Here is a 17,860-nt window from a genome sequence, read left to right as displayed (position 1 = left end):
TTTTCAGCATGTGAGTCCTGTACATATTTTTTTTTTAGGTTCACACCTAATTGTTTCTCCCTTTTTAAACAATTTTAAGTAGGATTGCACTTTTCATCTTTTTTCTATGTTTATCATTAGCACATAGAAAGACAATTGCTTTTTGGATATTGTATCCTGAAAACTTGCTGAACTCAGTTATTTTCCAGTTTTCGGTAGAATCCTTGGGATTTTCGCACGGACAATCACATCATCTGCACATAGCAAGTGTTGTATTGCTTCCTTTGTAATCTTTATGACATTTATTTCCTTTGCTAATCTTATTGCACTGGCTAGGACTTTCAGAACCAAGTTGAATACATAAGAGCAGATACCTTTGCCTCCTTAGTCGTAGGGGAAAGCATTCAAATTCGTCACCATTAAGCATTGGCTGTAGGTTTTTTATAGATGCTCTTTATCAAGTTGAGGAAGTTTCCCTCTTCTCTCATTTTTCTAAGAGTTTTTGTTATGAATGATGTTGAACTTTGGTAAATGCATTTTCTGTAACAATTGATATCATATGGTTTTTCTTCTTTAGCTTGTTAATGTGGTAGGTCATATAATAGTTTTTGAGGACCAATCTTGCATTGCTGTAATAAACCCCACTTGGCCATGGCATACAATTCTATATATATTACCTAATTCTATTTGCTAATATGTTACAGATTTTTGGGTCTAATTTCATGAGGGATATCGGACTGTAGTTTTCTTTTTCTTTACTGTCTTTATATAGTTTTAGTATCAGTGTAGTATCCACTCCATAAAGTGAATTTGGATATAGTTCCTGGTCTTCTCTTTTCTGGAAGAGATTGTGTACAATTAGTCTTAAATCTCTCTTAAAAGTGCGGTGGAATTTCCGAGTAAAATGATTTGGACCTGGCTATTTCTTTCATGAGTTTTTCAATGATGAAGGCAGTTTTCCTAACAGTTGCAGGACCACGGGCCTCTTTCCGTCTCTGGCTACGGAGTGAGAGGAGCTGCTGCCGTGACTGCCCACCCGCAACGGAAGGTGGCGCAAAACTGCTCCAACGTCCTGCCCCTGCCACAGAAACAAGCAGCCGTACACCGCCAAGTGCCATAGGCTGAACTTGTAACTCCTTCTGCTACCGAGGGCTGATTCCCCACAACATGACTGGGCATGGAGCCAGGGGCCCAAGGCACAGGTGCAGTGGGGGTCATGAAATGTACATGGGGCCAGCGAAAACCTGCCACCTCCTACGTAGCTACCACCTGTCAACAAGAATGCCCCGGCCACCCTCAGCAGCATCTGACATGTGATCCGCAAGAACAAGTACCGCCCAGATCTGTGCGTGGCTGCCATTTGCACAGCCGGGACCACCCTGCGCAGCCAGAAGCCTGTGATGGGGAAGAGGCTCCCCACCAAGAGCACCTGAGCACCTGCCCCCCACACCCAAAGCAATAAAGATGTCAACCACCTTGGAAAAAAAAAAATACTTACAGAACTATTTAAGTTATCTATTTCATATTTAGTCATTTGTGGTAGTTTGTTCTTTTCAAGAAATTGATCTATTTCATCTAAGTTGTCAGTTTAATTTGAGTTATACACAGTGTTCTACTGCTCTCCCTTTGATGTTTGCAGGATCTATAGTGATATCCCCTGTTTATTATTAATATTGATAATTTGTGCCTTCTCTTTTTTTAATCAGTTGATAAATTTGATTGATCTTTGCAAAAAAAAAGTTTTGTTTTATGTTTTTTCCTTTCTATTTATTTCTGTCTTTATATCTTTCTGTCTGCTGGTTTAGGCTTATTTTTGTTCTTTTTCTAGATTCTCATTTTTGTTTGTTTTGTTTTGTTTTTTAAGTAGGTTTCACGCCCAGCACCATGCTTGAACTCACAACCCTTAGATCAAGGCCTAAGCTGAGAATAAGAGTCAGATGCTTTACTGACTGAGCCATCCGTGCACCCCTATTTTTCTAGATTCTTAAGGTAGGAGTTGAAGTTACTGTTTTGGGACTTGCTCTCTTTTCTCATGTGTTTACTGCTATAAATTTCCTTCTCAGTACTGATTTAGCTGTGTTACACAAATTTTGGTGTGTTCTATTTTCATTTTCATTCAATTCAACATATATTTTTTTAACTTTCCTTCAGACTTTTTCTCTGACCCAGAAATTATTAGAAGTCTACTTAGTTGAATATTTGATGATTTTTCTGTTATTTTACTGTCGTTGACGTCCAGTTTGATTTCATTTTGGTCAGAGAACTCAATCTGATAACTTCAATTCTTTTAACTTTGCTGAAGGTTATGGCCCAGGACATGGTATACCTTTCAGCCCTGAGCTATCTTCTCTGTCCATCCAGGACTCTGATGACATGAATGTTAGATCTTCAGGTATAATACCAGAGGCCTCTTACATTTTGTCACCCAGTCTATTTTCTCTACATTGTTCAGATTGAAAAATTTTTATTGTCTATATTCAGCTTCACGCTTTCCTCTACCCCCTCCATTTTGCTGTGGAGCCCATTCACTGAGTTTTTAATGTAATATTACATTTATATTTACATTATATGTAAATGTATATTGTATACATTTGTATACATATTGTATACATTTTACATATACATATTGTATATGTATTTTTACATTTTACATATACATATCGTATACATTTTATACGTATTGTATACATATATGTATAATGTATAAATGTAAATTTATATTTACGTTAATTTTCTTTTTATTTGTTGAGACTTTTTTTATTTGATTCAGTTGTGTTTTTAATCGGTCACTGAAGCATTTTTATGACAGGCGCTTTGAAACCTTTGTCAAATAACATTTCTGTCTTCTCAGTATTGGCATCTATTAGTTGTCTTTGTCTCTGTTCATTGATAGGTCTAGTTATTTTTTACTGAACCTGGGGTTTTTGGACATCATGTCATGATATCCGGAACTAATTTAAATCTTTAATCTTTGCTGACCTCCTCTTATGCCGCTCCAGCAAGGAAATGTGGGTCACCACTGCATCATAGACCATTTGGGACAGTAGTTCAGATTCCCCACTCAGTCTCTGTTCACACAGAGGGAGGGGGTGAAATGACATAGTGCCCAGTAGGTATCAGTAGAGTACCAGTGGACAGCCAGAGCTCCCACCTATGCCCAAGAGTATTAGAGAGCACTTCTATAACCTTTTATAGCACATCTATAATTAAGATGATACAAGCACATTCCAAATCATTAATAGTTACCATTAATGAAAAATATCATGAAAAGGTGAAACAATTTTAAAATCAACTCTGACAACCATTCAAAAAGTTAAAACAGTTAAAATTAGTTAGCAAAGCTAAAGCCTTTCCACTCATTGATAAATATAATGCTGAAATTCCCTTCAATAATTTTGATTCCAACAGAATGTTTTCTCATTAAGATCCAATTTAGAAGCATACATATTATTAGAGCAGCTACCATGCGGCTAGTGTGGCTATCATTAAAAGAATACAAATGATCCACAATAAGATAGATGAATTCAATATATATAAAGTAATGATGTAGAGCCTCCATCCTCAAGCTCTGGCTACTAAGAGTCTCCACCTTGCTATTCTCAACCCACTAAGTTTCCACCCTAGGCCGGGTTCAGACTATGCACCTTCCTTTTTGAAAACCTGAAAAAGGACTCCTCTAAAAGGTCCAAAGACCTTTATTCAAGATGGACACAATGAGCTCTGCAGCTGGCCACTGAAGTACTTGTCCAGCACCTTCCCTGCTGAGCCTAGAGCACGTGAGCCAAGCAGCAAATGCTGGATGTTAACTTACCCTGCTCACTGTCTGTAGGCTTTCACTATCAGACCCAACTTGACATGGCTGCTCAAGGGCCAAAGATATATAGCCTTGGGGTAACAGGCCAGGAAATCTAGCTGTTCTGGTCCTGACCAGACAGAGCCCCCCGAAACCGTGCTGCACTGCGCACATGGGCTTCCACCAGATCATGTAACGTCATGTGCCCCAACCCATACACAATCTGAAAAATGCAATCTCCTCTTCTGACACTATAGAACACTCATCTCATGTGACAGGAGAAACGATTTACAGCAAAGTAAAAATTTTAAGAACAAATCTTGTTTGCCCACTGATAATTTATGGTAAGACATGGGGTATGTTCTGCAGGATGCTCACGGTGATGAAATACTTACAAGCCTTTCAAGATTTGACGAGAAAAAGACAGGGCTACTGGCCAGATCCACACACACTAGCCAGCCAGTATCAAGGGGGAGTGTGGAGATTGCTACTAGCCTGAGTCACAGAGCAGATCACCTATTTCCAAGTGCTCTGAACCACCCTTTGCCTAGTTACAAAACCACCCCTGCAGCATGCCCATGCGTTGGCCCCCTCCTCAAGTAAGCAGACAATTGACCCTTTTCTCAAATAGTAGTCCTTGGTATTGCTGGGTTGTCAACAAAGTTTTCAGGGGTTCATTTTAAACAACAACAAAAAAAAAAACACTAAAGACATTGTATTATATGTTTCACAGGCTATTTAAAAAAATTGGCATTTTTTTCTACTTTATTTTTTTAAAGTTCATACTGTTGGTGAATGAGAGAATTATAATAGAAGGCATTATATTTTCCATGTTCTTTTTATTAAATAGAAATATGCTAACTCTATGTCTGTTCTTATTTTTATTTAGTTTTACTGGTCTATAAAGTACAAGTCAGAGAGCCACTCCACAAAATGAGTGTTTTAGTCTTTTATAACCTTCAGAAACATAGGACAAAATTAATTTTCCTAACTCAAGATTAAAAAGAATGAGCTAAAAAATGCAACAACTAAAATAATGGAAGTCAAATAATATCGTTTTGGGGGTTGTTTTAATATTTAAGAGCAGCAAAAAGCTGCTATGTGAAAGTATCTATAAAACCAAGTCTGAAACAAAAAGTAACATGAAGGCATCATGAGCCAAACCTGTGAGATGGCCTGAAATTTTATCCTATACCAAATGGCTGGTGTTCACTAGATACACACAACCCGATGCAATCCCTGTTTGCACAATATGGCAACTGGCGTTATACTGGCATTGTCTCAGGGGAGGCCCCATTGACAGCTATAGGAACAATTTAATTCTCACTTTTTTTTTTTTTTTATTTTAGTTGTCACCAACAATGCCTCCACCTTCTGGCTTAGCATCTCAATATTAACTTAAAACCATGAAACGAGAACTTAATCAAGGAATGATTGGGGATTTGCTTTGCAGCAGCTGAGATATTAAAGGTGAGGTCAGAGCAAATATTTGTTGGTGGGGGACAGCAATTAGGTTCAGACAGAAGGTACAGAACTGCAGTGTTAGCTACATCTGTTCATAGCTGTGCCTCATCTCAATTAATGAAATATGTATACATTACATCATAAGAATGTATAAGGTTGAGGGTTCTTGCAAAATAGTCTAGACTGGGGCCCTCGTGTTGGCACTGTTGATATCTTCAAAGATTGCAAGTGGCTTGTTCCAGAAAAATGCTAGTTCTCTTGTGTTTTATAGCTGCTTCTTTCCTTCTTCTCCTTCACTATTATTGTTATTATTAATTGCTATTATTATTTCTTATTCTTATTCTTCTTTTAAACTATTACCTGCCTCTGCCACAAAGCCATATTCAAGAGTAACGTGTGACCCAAGTAATAGAGAGTACCACTTCTCAACACCATGAATGATTACAGACTATACAAGAATTATTGTTCACTTATAAAAAGCAGTGCCATAGAAACATAAGAAATAGGGCTCTGAGTTGAGAGACAAGATTAGTCCTAACTTTATTACTCTCCAGCTGGATAACTTTAGGCATGTAAATATCCAATGCTTCTATTTCCATATCTGGACAATGTTGTCAATGTTCATTCTATATTTCTTACAAGGCACTTGTGAGTATTAAATTTTTATTAATATTTTAAGGTCTGAAACTTCTGAACTAAAATCTTTTTCCTCTTAAAAAGTGGAAATTGTTGTCTTTTACTTTTTACGGCTATAATAGATAGGTCTAATTGGATCCCTACATTATAAAGATAAGGAAAAACTAAGATCTAGACAAGTAATTTTTCAAGGATCGGCACATCAGCCTCACCGGGAATGCATATACATGCCCTGGCCCCAGACCCCCTGAATCAGAATCTCTTGGGGGTGGTGTCCACCTAGGAAGCTCTACCAACGTTTCCAACAGTCACTCAAGTCTAGAAAGCATGGGTCTAGACTGCCTATTGACAGAGAACAGAGTATGGAGGCAGATCCAGAACTAAATCCCATAGCTTCTAAAGTCTAACCCATATCATTCCATCAATCTCTACTTTTAACCTTAGTCTTTAGAATAAATACTATTGTTTTCTATACACGTTTCACTATTTTAAAAAATACAAAGGAATATTACATTGTATGTATATAACACATCTTCTTTATCCATTCATCTATCAATGGATACTCAGGTTGCTTCCATATCTCAGCTATTGTAAATGATGCTGCAGTAAACATAGGGGTGAATCTACCTTTTCATTTTCATTTTCTTTGAGTAAATGCCCAGTAGCAGGATTACTGGATTATATGATAATACTATTTTTAATTTTTGAGGAATCTTCATATTGCTCCCATTGTGGCTGTACCAGTTTGCATTTCCACCAACAGTGCATGAGGATTCCTTTTTCTCCACAACCTCACCAACACTTATTTGTCTTTTTATTTCAGTGATTCTAACAGGTGTGAAGCGAACTCTGTGTTTTGATTTGCATTTCCCTGATGATTAGTAATGCTAAGCATCTTTTCATATGTGTGTTGGCCATCTGTATGTCTTCTTTGGGAAAATGTCTACTCAGATCCTCTGCTCATTTTTAATTGTATTATTTGTTGGGTTTTCTTGGTGTTGAGTTGGATAAGTTCTTTATATAGTTTGGATATTAACCCTCTATTGGATATATCATTTGCAAATATCTTCTCTGATTCCAGAGGTTACCTTTTTGTTTCCTTCACTGTACAAAAGCTTTTATTTTGGTGTAGTCCCAATATTTTAATTTTACTTTTGCTTCCCTTGCCAGAGGATACATATCTAGAAAATTGTTTCTAAGCTTGATGTCAAAAAAATTATTGCCTGTGTTTTCTTCTAGGAATCTTCTGGTTTTAGTTCTCATATGTAGGTATTTAATCCATTTTGAGTTTATTTTTGGAGCTACGAAAGACCTCAAATAGCCAAAGCAATCTTCAGAAAGAAGAGCAAAGCCAGAGGTATCACAATCCCAGATTTTTAGATATGCTACAAAGCTATAGTAATCAAAAGAGTATAGTACTGGCACAAAAATAGATACATAGATCAATGGAACAGAATAGAAAGTCCAGAAATAAACCTATGCTTTTATGGTCAATTAATCTATGACAAAGGAAGCAAGAATACGCAATGGAAAAATACAGTCTTTTCAACAAATGGTGCTGGGGAAACTGGACAGCTAATTCAAAATAATGGAAGTGGACCACTTTCTTACACCATACAGTTATGTTGGCTTTTAACCTCAATATTCAGAATAAGTACTATTATTTTCTTATACATATTTTACTATAAAAAAAAACAAGAAGCACTGCAATCAGAAACAAAAAGATACTGGTTTTCTTTCTTCACTATTTCACAAGAATAGAGACCCTAGGTTTTGGTTTTTTTTTTAATCAAGAACTAAAAGCAATAAATAGAAAAAACTATGGTATTTCCCTATCTTAAGATGTTGGCATCCTAAGTTACTTCCTTAGTTCCTTAGTTCCCTTTCTTATCATGTTGTCTCCTGTCATTGTGAAACACACTCTATCAGAAACAAAATAGAAAAGTAACTGCTTAAGGATTCATTGCATGCTAGAAATTGTATCTAGTCAAATTTGAATTAAATTTCTTTGCAAATAAAAACGGTATGTATCAAGGACCCGACCAAAGTATTTTAAGGAGAATTTAAGAGTTACAAATAAAGTATCAAAATGGAAATAAAATGGCTATATAAACATTAAACCACTCTAAGTATTCGTAACCTGATTTTCTCTCTTTTTAGAGTATTCAAATTAAATACAGAGAGAATACATAACTCAATAATAAATAACTCAATACAAGAATAAATAAATGAAGAAGGGTGAAATACAGTAAGACAATAACAGGCAAGCACTTGCAATCAATTTATTAAAATGTTCTGTTATACCAAATTATACCCATGTATTTAAGTCTTTAAAAACTAAGACAGCTGGGGTGCCTGGGTGGCTCAGTTGGTTAAGCATTTGACTCTCGATTTCAGCTCAGGTCATGATCTCCCAGTTCCTGAGATGGAGCCCTGTGTAGGGGCTCTGTGCTGACAGCGTAGAGCCTGCTTGGGATTCTCTCTCTCAAGATAAATAAATAAAAATTAAAAAAAACTGCCTAAAGTCTAGAATAACTGAAATCAGATGTGATTGGTTTCAAAAGGCTATGAGGATACTAAATATTTTAGCAGAGGTTGAGAGACAAAAAAATGAAGATTCAATCAATAATTTAAAGAGAGGATCTGGTTAAAGTCAATAGTGTATGATATTCAATGCCAGCTCCTAGACAAAATCATAAGATGGCCAAATTTGCCACTGCTCTTCTCCTGGCCCTTGGTGACTATTGACTGTCCAGGGTCATCACACTAATGTCCTTACTGGACATCCATGTAGCAATCAGAAAACTTTGGTTGTATGTGACAGAATCCCAACTCATGTAAGCTGAAGTACCACAGTTAACTAGAGGCAGGGAGGTTCAAAGAGTAAATAGTCTTGGGGTAGAGTTAATTTTAGGCATGGCTGGTTTCAAGAGCTTACATGAATTTTTACTCTTTTACTCTGACCCTATCTCAGTTCTGCTTTACTCTGAATTGACTTTATTGTCACATAGGCTTTTCTGTCATGAGGACAAAATAACCTCCAGAAGCTCTGGCTTTTATTGTGACTGCTCAACAACACTAGCCTAGAGACAGACTCCTCATTAGCCCTAACTAGCTTCTTGCGAATTACACACTCATTGCTCAACAAATCACTGTGGCCAGGGATCTAATGGCTTTATTGAACAAATCTATATTAAGATTTCCCCTAGGACTGGGGGATGTGAACCCCAACTGAATGAAGAGTGGGGGAGAGTTGGTTTTCCCAGGAAAATCAGGGTGACCTTAGCCAATACGAATAGAGGGCAAATGAATACTAGGTCAAAACAAGTATCCACTAAAATCTATAGTTCTGGACTGTCGTCTAGGATTTAGACCCTTCCTTACCAGAAGAGAGTCCTTAACAGAAGAGTCTTATATTTCACTTCCCTTGGTGCTCCTAAGTGAATAAAACTCCTCACATACAAACTGTAGCATCATAGCTTCACCATGATGGCCTGGGAAATTCAGGGAGGGAATATTTTGGTCTTACTTACTATTATCTATGCTTAAACTCCTAGTAATGGTGGTCATTATTGCTGTTAAGTACATGTAGTTAAAATTTTCTTTCTTATTTTGAGCTTGTTATCTGCCCCTCTATGGTTTATCCATCAATTTTTCCCCTTGGAGTTGTCCGAATTATGCCTATTATGTGTTCTACATAGATCTTCACCTCTCTAAAGACAGGTTTATACAACTGCTGTGCATAGGATATGATTTCCAGAAATTGGACATCCAACTAATTTTTACTTATGTCCATTTTGTCTCCAATAGAATATCTGCTCTTCTTTTTCTCTTGGGCTTAATTTTGGTTGAACCTCAGATTGGAAGATATTTTAGTACTTCTGTCATCTTTATTTCGCTTGCTTGTTTTGTTTACATAGTCTCTGAAAGTCAAAGAAGTGAAAGTTCAACCAATAGTAAGCAAAGAATTGTTATCTCTTCCTAACACTTCTCATTGCCTATAGGCTTCCTATGTTGAAGAGCAACAGAAATATACCAATTTCAGCTGTGAAACAAAAATATTCTGCATTCTTGTGTAATTTTTTTGTTTCATTTATCAGATTGTTTTACTTCAAAACAAATAAACAAGCAATTTGAGTCTTACAGAGAGTGTATACTTTATAATCTTGGAGTCTACAAAAAAATTTATTTATTGCTGCAAATGGTTGGATTCCTGCTTGTGTGCCATGGGAACTGAATTTCTGCCCTAATGTTTTGGCACATCTTCAGTATACTTACCTCTGTAGGAGTGGTGTGTATCCACAATTATGCTATTTGAAAAGAATCTTTGTACTGGAAAATCCCATTGAGATGTAGCATTGCGTTTCCAAGGGTGTCTTGGGACAAGAAAGAATGGGGCAGTAATATACAACCACTTGGTTACATCATTCATACCAGAGAAATTATCATCCTACTGCTGATGGGGAACACTTGTACTTCTCTATTATCAAAGATTTTGCAGAACTGCTCAGCCCCCTCTATTCATATCATTCCAGCTGTTCTAACACAAGGATTGAAACAGATTGTTTCATTCTCTAAGCGTACATTAAAAAGGACAATGCCATCATTGGGGGGGGGGGCTTTGAAGGGGTTTTTGCTCAATTTGGACTGTGTGTGGAACAAGCTCACTGCCTTACAACAAAAGCATAAAATTCAGTGGTGACAGGCAAGTCAAAGGCTAAAGAATTCGTTAAAAGGAAGAAGCCCTAAATGTTCAGCCATAAACAACAAGAGACATCAGAAAGGAAGCAGGGAAAAGGTAAAGGAGACCGTGAGAAGGAATGTGCACTGGCTCAGCACTGCATCCTTTTATAATCCTTTGGGAAAACTCACTCATAGGGCTCCAACGGCTCTTTCCTGAATTTGTCCTACATCAAAGAGCCACAAACTTGCTCTTGTTTGAGTTGTTTTTAGTACCTTTTAAGTGTACATATTTTTTTAAATTTTTTAATACCAAAATGTTAAAATTTGTTTTAAGCCAAGTATCTTGTAATTTCTTTCCATGTGATCTTGAAGCATCAGCCTTGTTCTGTCCTTGGGAATCTTTCATTTCTTCATATAATATTCCTGTTTCATTTTACTTTCTGTACATATCACAAATATCTACCAGCCTTTCTCATTATGCTTTCTTTTCAATTCCTATTCCTATTTTCCTTAATGTCGAATAGAAAACTACATATTTTCACCCCAGTCTCCATACCAATGTCAGCCATTGTAAGTTAATCACGGAAAGTTTATAGTGAATGAATAATTTTCAATATATATAACACGAAGTCACCACCAAGGGTGCAGTATTGAAAAATGAGATAAAACATTTTCATATCCTGATCAGGACTGTGAAAACTCATGAAACAAGAAGGCTGTCAAAATATTTCTGCGATGTTAATTTTGTAAAGAACATATCTTTATACTTGGTCAATAGTGACAGCAAAATTGATTCCCAATTCAAGATCATTGTAGAGGGAAATATTAGGGAAATATTTTATCTTCAGTTTGGCTCCCCTTTAATCCCCAAGTATATATGGATTTAGTTCTTAAAGATTCTCATTGATTTTTGCAAGTGGTAATTTTCAGATTTATTATATTTTATTGTAAGCTATAGAAATGGATATAGTCTCTGCTCTTCCTTCTTCTTCTTCCCCTTACCCACATTTCATACTTAAGACCGGTACTAGTGTTAGCAGGAGGATTTGGTTTCACCTGTGAAAGGGAGACACTGTTACAAGCTGTTACTTTTATTTGGAAAGTTCTCTTTTGGGTGGCTGGTCTATCAGATCACATGCCAGCTCACTTTTCCCTCCCACAATACTAATAAGTCTGAGGTCTTCTTCCTTCTAATTTAATAAACAAAAAGAATCCTTGAAGCTCACACATGGTCAATTTTTTTCATGATGGGTAGACTACATAGGGCATTGGTCCTATCTGAAATTACTAATCAAGATATATTTATCTAGCATGTTCTCTTTCCTACATGTACTAGAAATTATGCAGTGGAGACAGGTGGCTATATTCAGGATTTAATGATCCTAATCATGGCCACATACACACATACCTCAAAGAGATTGTGAGTTCAGTTCCAGTCCACTGCCATAAAGTGAATATCATAATACAGCAAGGCAAATGAATTTTTTAGGTTCCTAGTGTATATGAAAGTTATGTTCATACTATACTATAGTCTATTAAGTGTACAATAGCATTATGTCTAAAAAATGTATTTACCTTAATTTAAAAATACTTTATTGCTGAAAAATGCTATCATCTGAACTTTCAATGAGCTTTCCTTTTGCTGGTGGAGGGTCTTGCCTGGATGTTGATGGTTGTTGGCTAATCTGGGTGAGGGACTGCTGAAGGTTGGGGTGGCTGTAGCCATTTCTTAAAATAAGGCAACAATGAAGTTTGCCACATCATTGGACTCTTCCTTTTTTTTTTTTTTTTTTTTTTTTACATGTCTATTTATTTTTGAGAGAGAGAACACATGTGCAAAGAAGGGAGGGGCAGAGAGAGAGAGAGACAGAGAATCCTAAGCAGGCTCCACGCTGTCAGCACAGAGCCTGACAGGGCTTGAACTTGTGAACTGTGAGATCATGACCTGGGTCAAAACCAAGAGTCAGATGCTTAACTGACTCAGCCACCCAGGTGCCCCAATGGTTTCTTCCTTTTTTGAACAATTTCTCTGTAGTGTGTTACCCACAATAGAACTCCTTTCAAAATTGGAGTCAATCCTTTCTAACCCTGCTGCTGCTTTATCACCTAAGTTTATGTACTATTCTAAATACTTTGTTGTCATTTCAACAGTTTCCATAGCATCTTCATCAGGAATAGTTTTCATCTCAAGATAGAAACTTTCTTTATTCATCCATGAGAAGCAATTCCTCAACCATTTCAAGTTTTTTCATGAGATTGTAGCAACTCAGTCAGATCTTCAGGCTTCACTTCTAATTCTTTTGCTATTTTTTTTTTTTTTTTTTTGCTATTTCCTTTTGCTATTTTTTTTTTTTTTTTTTTTACTTTTGCTATTTCCACCACATCTGCAATTACCTTCTCCACTGAAGTCTTGAACCTAAAGTCACCCATGAGGGATGGAATCAACTTCTTCCAAACTCCTATTCATGTTGATATTTTGACCTCTTCCCATGAATCACAAATGTTTTTAATGGAATCTAGAATTGTGAATCCTTCCAAGGTCTCAAAGGACTTTTCCCAGATCCATCAGAGGAATCACTATCTATAACAGTGATAGCCTTATGAAATATATTTCTTAAACAATAAGAAAAGTCTAAATTACTCTTTAATATATGGGCTACAGAATGGATATTGTGTTAGCAATCATGTAAACATGTCATTAGCAATCATGTAAAACAGTCACTGTATATCTCCATCAGAGCTCTTAGGTGACCAGGTCTGAAAGCAGTAGTGTTCTGAAAGAAATCTTGATTTCTAAGCAGTAGTACAGGTGAAACCAAATGTAAGCAGCGGGCTTACATTATTCAATGAAACATGTTTTAAACAAATGTGCTGTCATCCACACTTTGTGGTTCCATTTATAGAGCATAGAAATAGTAGATTCAACAAAATTATTAAGAGCCCTAGAGCTTGGAGAATGGTAGATGAGCACTTCAAGTTAAATGAAATGCTGTAAATTAAAGTCACCAGCTGCATTAGCCCCTAAAGAGAGTCAGCTTGTCCTTTGAAGCCAGGTATTGACTTCTCCTCTTTAGCTATGTAAGTCCTAGATGGCTGCTTCTTTCAAAGAAAGGCTGTTTCATCTATATTGAGAATATACTGTTTAATGTAGCTACCTTCATTCATATTCTTAATTAGATTTTCTGGATAATTGGCTAAAGCTTTCACATTAACACTTCCTGCTTCACCTTGCATTTTTTTGTTATGGAGGTGGTTTCTCTCCTTAAACCTCATGAACCAATCTCTGCTAGCTTCACATTTTTTTAATTCTTCTTTGTTTGTTTGTTAGCTTGTTTAAGCTTATTTATTTATTTTGAGAGAGAGACAGCATGCATGTGGAGACAGAATCCAAGCAGGCTCTGTGCCATCAGCATGGAGCCCAGCGTGGGGCTCAATCTCATGAAACCTGAGATCATGACCAGAGCTGAAATGAAGAGTCAGATGCTTAACTGACTGAGCCACCCAGGTGCCCCTTCACACTTTCCTTCTGCACTTCCTCACCTCTCTGTCTTTGCAGAATTGAAGAGAAGCTAGGGCCTTGCTTTGGATTAGGCTTTGGTTTAAAGGAATACTGTGGCTGGTTTGATCTTGTATTCAGGCACTAAAACTTTCTCTGCATCAGCAGTTAAGCTGTTTCACTTTCTTATTATTCATATGTTCACTAGAGTAGCACTTTCCATTTCCTTCAAGAACTTTGTCTTTGCATTCACAACTTGGCTCACTGGTACAGGAGGCCTAGCTTTTGGTCTATCTTGGCTTTCCACTAAGCTCATCATTTCTCGCTTCTGATTTAAAGTGAGAGATGTGCAAATCTTTCACCTTTCATTCAGAAGCCATTGTAGGATTACTCACTGGCCTCATTTCAATATTGTTGTGACTCCAGGAATAGGGAGGACTGAAGAGAGAGAAAGATGGGAGCGGCGGTCTGTGGGGCAGTCAAAACACACACATTTATCGAGTTTGCCCTCGTGTATGGGTTTGGTTCATGGTGCCCCAAAACAATTACAATAGTAACATCAAAAACCGCTGATCACAGATCACCATAACAAATAACAGTGAAAAGGTTTGAAATATTATGAGAATTACTGAAACCTGACACAGAGACATGAAGTGAGCAAATGCGGTTAGAAAGATGGTGCAGAAAGAGTTGCTGGACAAAGGATGGCCATCAACCTTCAGTTTGTAAAACAACAGATATCTGTGAAGTGCAATAAGGCAAAGCACAATAAAACAAGGTATGCCTGTAATCACAACAAATATGGCAATGTTTGTTTAATTATGGTGCACACATACAAGTTATCTGTGGGAGGACACGGAAGAGAAGGATTTGAATGTCTTGACTGTGGCTACAAACTAAGTACTAGGCAGTAAACTGAGGCGATTCCATTATTCAAGGAGGACATTTAGTCTAAAAGTAGATACCTGGGGAAGTTCCTTGACTTGCTGACTTGGGTTTCATGATTATAAACAGAGTATACTATACTCATTCTGTGATAGGTTAAGTTCCCAGCCTACAGAAGCTTCCTGGCATTTTTTCTTCTAGATCAAACTGCCTTTATATTTCTATTGTTTTCATTCCAACAAACCCACCTCCTCGATATCTGTGGCCAATATTGAACACACACAGACACGCACACAAGATGAAAATCTCATTTAGGAGAAACAGAAATTAACCCCAAAACCTATCCAAGTTTTTCTTTCAAATGGTGAGTCATTTCTGCCTCTAATTTTTCATGCTTCTTGAATTCTTACTCATTATATTGCTACTGAAAGCTATACCTTTATTTTTCTTTTTAATTTTTAGCATTTATTCATTTTTGAGAAACACAGCGAGACTGAGCAGGGGAGAGGCAGAGAGAGATGGAGACACAGAATCCAAAGCAGGCTCCAGGCTCTGAGCTGTCAGCACAGAGCTGGATGTGGGGCTCGAACTCATGAACCATGAGATCATAACCTGAGCTGAAGTCAGACGTTCAACTGACTGATCTACCCAGGCGCCCCCTGAAAGCCATACCTTTAAATCTAGCTTGGGTTCCTCAAAGTCCTTTCCCCTTAACTCCCCACCTTCCCAAAATACCCACAACACATTGCTAATTTGGTTTTGTCTATGGAACTGTGAGCCTGTGAATCATAAAGCAGGAGTATTGTGTCAGCCAAAGAAGTTTGGATGTTCCTCTCCTTACATGCCATAGTGACCACCCTACCACTAGAAGTGGCTTCTAGTACATCTAGAAAGTACCAGGATGGGGGAAGAACAGATCTTACATTGGTCCATAGAGGATAGAGTATATTTAAATATATGATAACCATCAAAACTGCAGTCTTTACATGTCTACCTGGCTCACTGATGCTTGAGGACCCAGTAAACAGATGTATCTACCCTTTCCCACCGAAACCGCTAATGCCTTTTCACCATAGTAACTAAATTAGTAACTTCGTGTTAAGGTGAGCAAGGCAGACCAATTGTTGTGTGAATAAAATACTAGCAATTATTTTTGCTTGTTTCACTTTCCCTTTAAATTCTATTGTCTGAGTAGCATATTTATAAATGTAATAGAAAATAAACACCCAAATAAATATAAATTGCAAAGGAATGACCCCAGTATTTTTATGTCTTCAAAATAGTTGGAAGTCTCAATTCCTGAATCACTTTCTGATAATATGCATTTGGGGAATGTGCTCAGCAGAGTGAAAGCTTCTTCCTCACCTTACTAAAACCTCCCCAGCAATAATGCGACTGGTAGGGAAGGGAGAGGATTCTAATAGGTTTTGTTTTGGTCTGGCTTGTTTTTTTTCTTTCTTTCCTCCTGACCTACTTTGTATACAGCACCAACTTTTCCACCAGCCTTCCTTCTGTTTTTCCTTGTTCGAGGAGCTGAGCAGAACAAAGAGAAATCCTATGATGCAATAAAGTGTCCCCTCTCCTTCTGCTCTCTTTAAGAGAAACTGGATGTTTTGAGGTATGTTCCTGATCTGTGATATGAATAGGAAAGCCAAATCCTCTACTTATTAAACATCTTGACATCTCCTGTCGAGACCCTATTCTTGGGCATGGGAGGTAAGGCTCAAATGTTACATACAGGGAAATCCTTATATCCTGAATTGAACTACTAACCATTTCTAACCCAAAGGAGCTGGATTTCAAACGTAATGTTTGCATTAATTGACACAGTTTTTTTTTTTTTCCCTTCCCTACTTCTGTTTAAAGACTGTCAGAAATCAGAAAGAAACATCATGAGATCTGCTTTATTCTTTAATTCTCCATTCAGCTGCACAGTATCTTACATTTAATAGCCATTCAATGAATATTCATAGATTTGACAGGACTTGCTTTAAGATAGTGCTTTAAACTAAGGCTTTGGTTCTTCAGGATTAGTGTGAGTCAGAATCACCTGGAGAACCTGTCAAATCGAAGATTATTAAACCTCAGCCCCAGAGTTACTGATTCAGGAGGTCTGGGGAGGGACCCTAGAACCTATATTTCTACCAAATTCCTAAATGATGATGATGGCTGCTAATTAAGGATCACACTTTGAGAACCATGGATCAAAGAAGTGTAATATATATACATATACATATGTAATATATATATATATATATACATATACATATGTAAAATATATATATACATATATACACATATTCTCTGTAAGCATAGACAAGGCAAGACCTAGAAATAGACTGGGGTAATCATTTTACAAGTGAAGAAAAAAGTTCAGAAAGACTGTTCTAAGTGTTCAGGGAGGTTGAGTATGTTTGCCCTAAAGCCAAATAGCTCCTAAATCGTGAAGTTCATATTAGCACCCAGATTGTTTTAATTCTATTCCCCATCTTCCACCCCACATCTCTATCTATTGTTGAGGTTTCAGTTTTGTGATGTCCGCAGACTACTTAGAGGACAAAGCAAGCAGCCATCATCAAGGGAGTGGGGCTTGAGCTGGAATTAGAACACCCAGGTTCTAGACAACTTTTTCTACTAATTACTTACCCCACCCTCAACCCACTCCCACCAAGACGCAAGCAAGGCCGCCTTCAACAGCCAGACCAACCTGGTGCTTTATGCCTCCTGCCTGTACTTCCAGGACGACTTGGCCTTTGAAGCGCTCTGTGGGTCCTTCCCGCACCAGCCCCGGTTGGAGAGGGAGGAGAGGGAACTCCTGGAGGAAGAAGACCAGGTGGCCGCGGTATCTGCGTGGCCGCATAGCCTCCACAGAAACCAAGCTCCAGGACTGCCCGCTGCAAAGCACCGCGAAAGCTTTGGCTTGC

This window comes from Puma concolor, chromosome C1, assembly GCF_028749965.1.
Source record: "Puma concolor isolate L17-30 chromosome C1, mPumCon1.1.hap2, whole genome shotgun sequence".
Taxonomy (NCBI): Eukaryota; Metazoa; Chordata; class Mammalia; order Carnivora; family Felidae; genus Puma; species Puma concolor.
Note: the sequence above shows the minus strand (reverse complement) of the source record.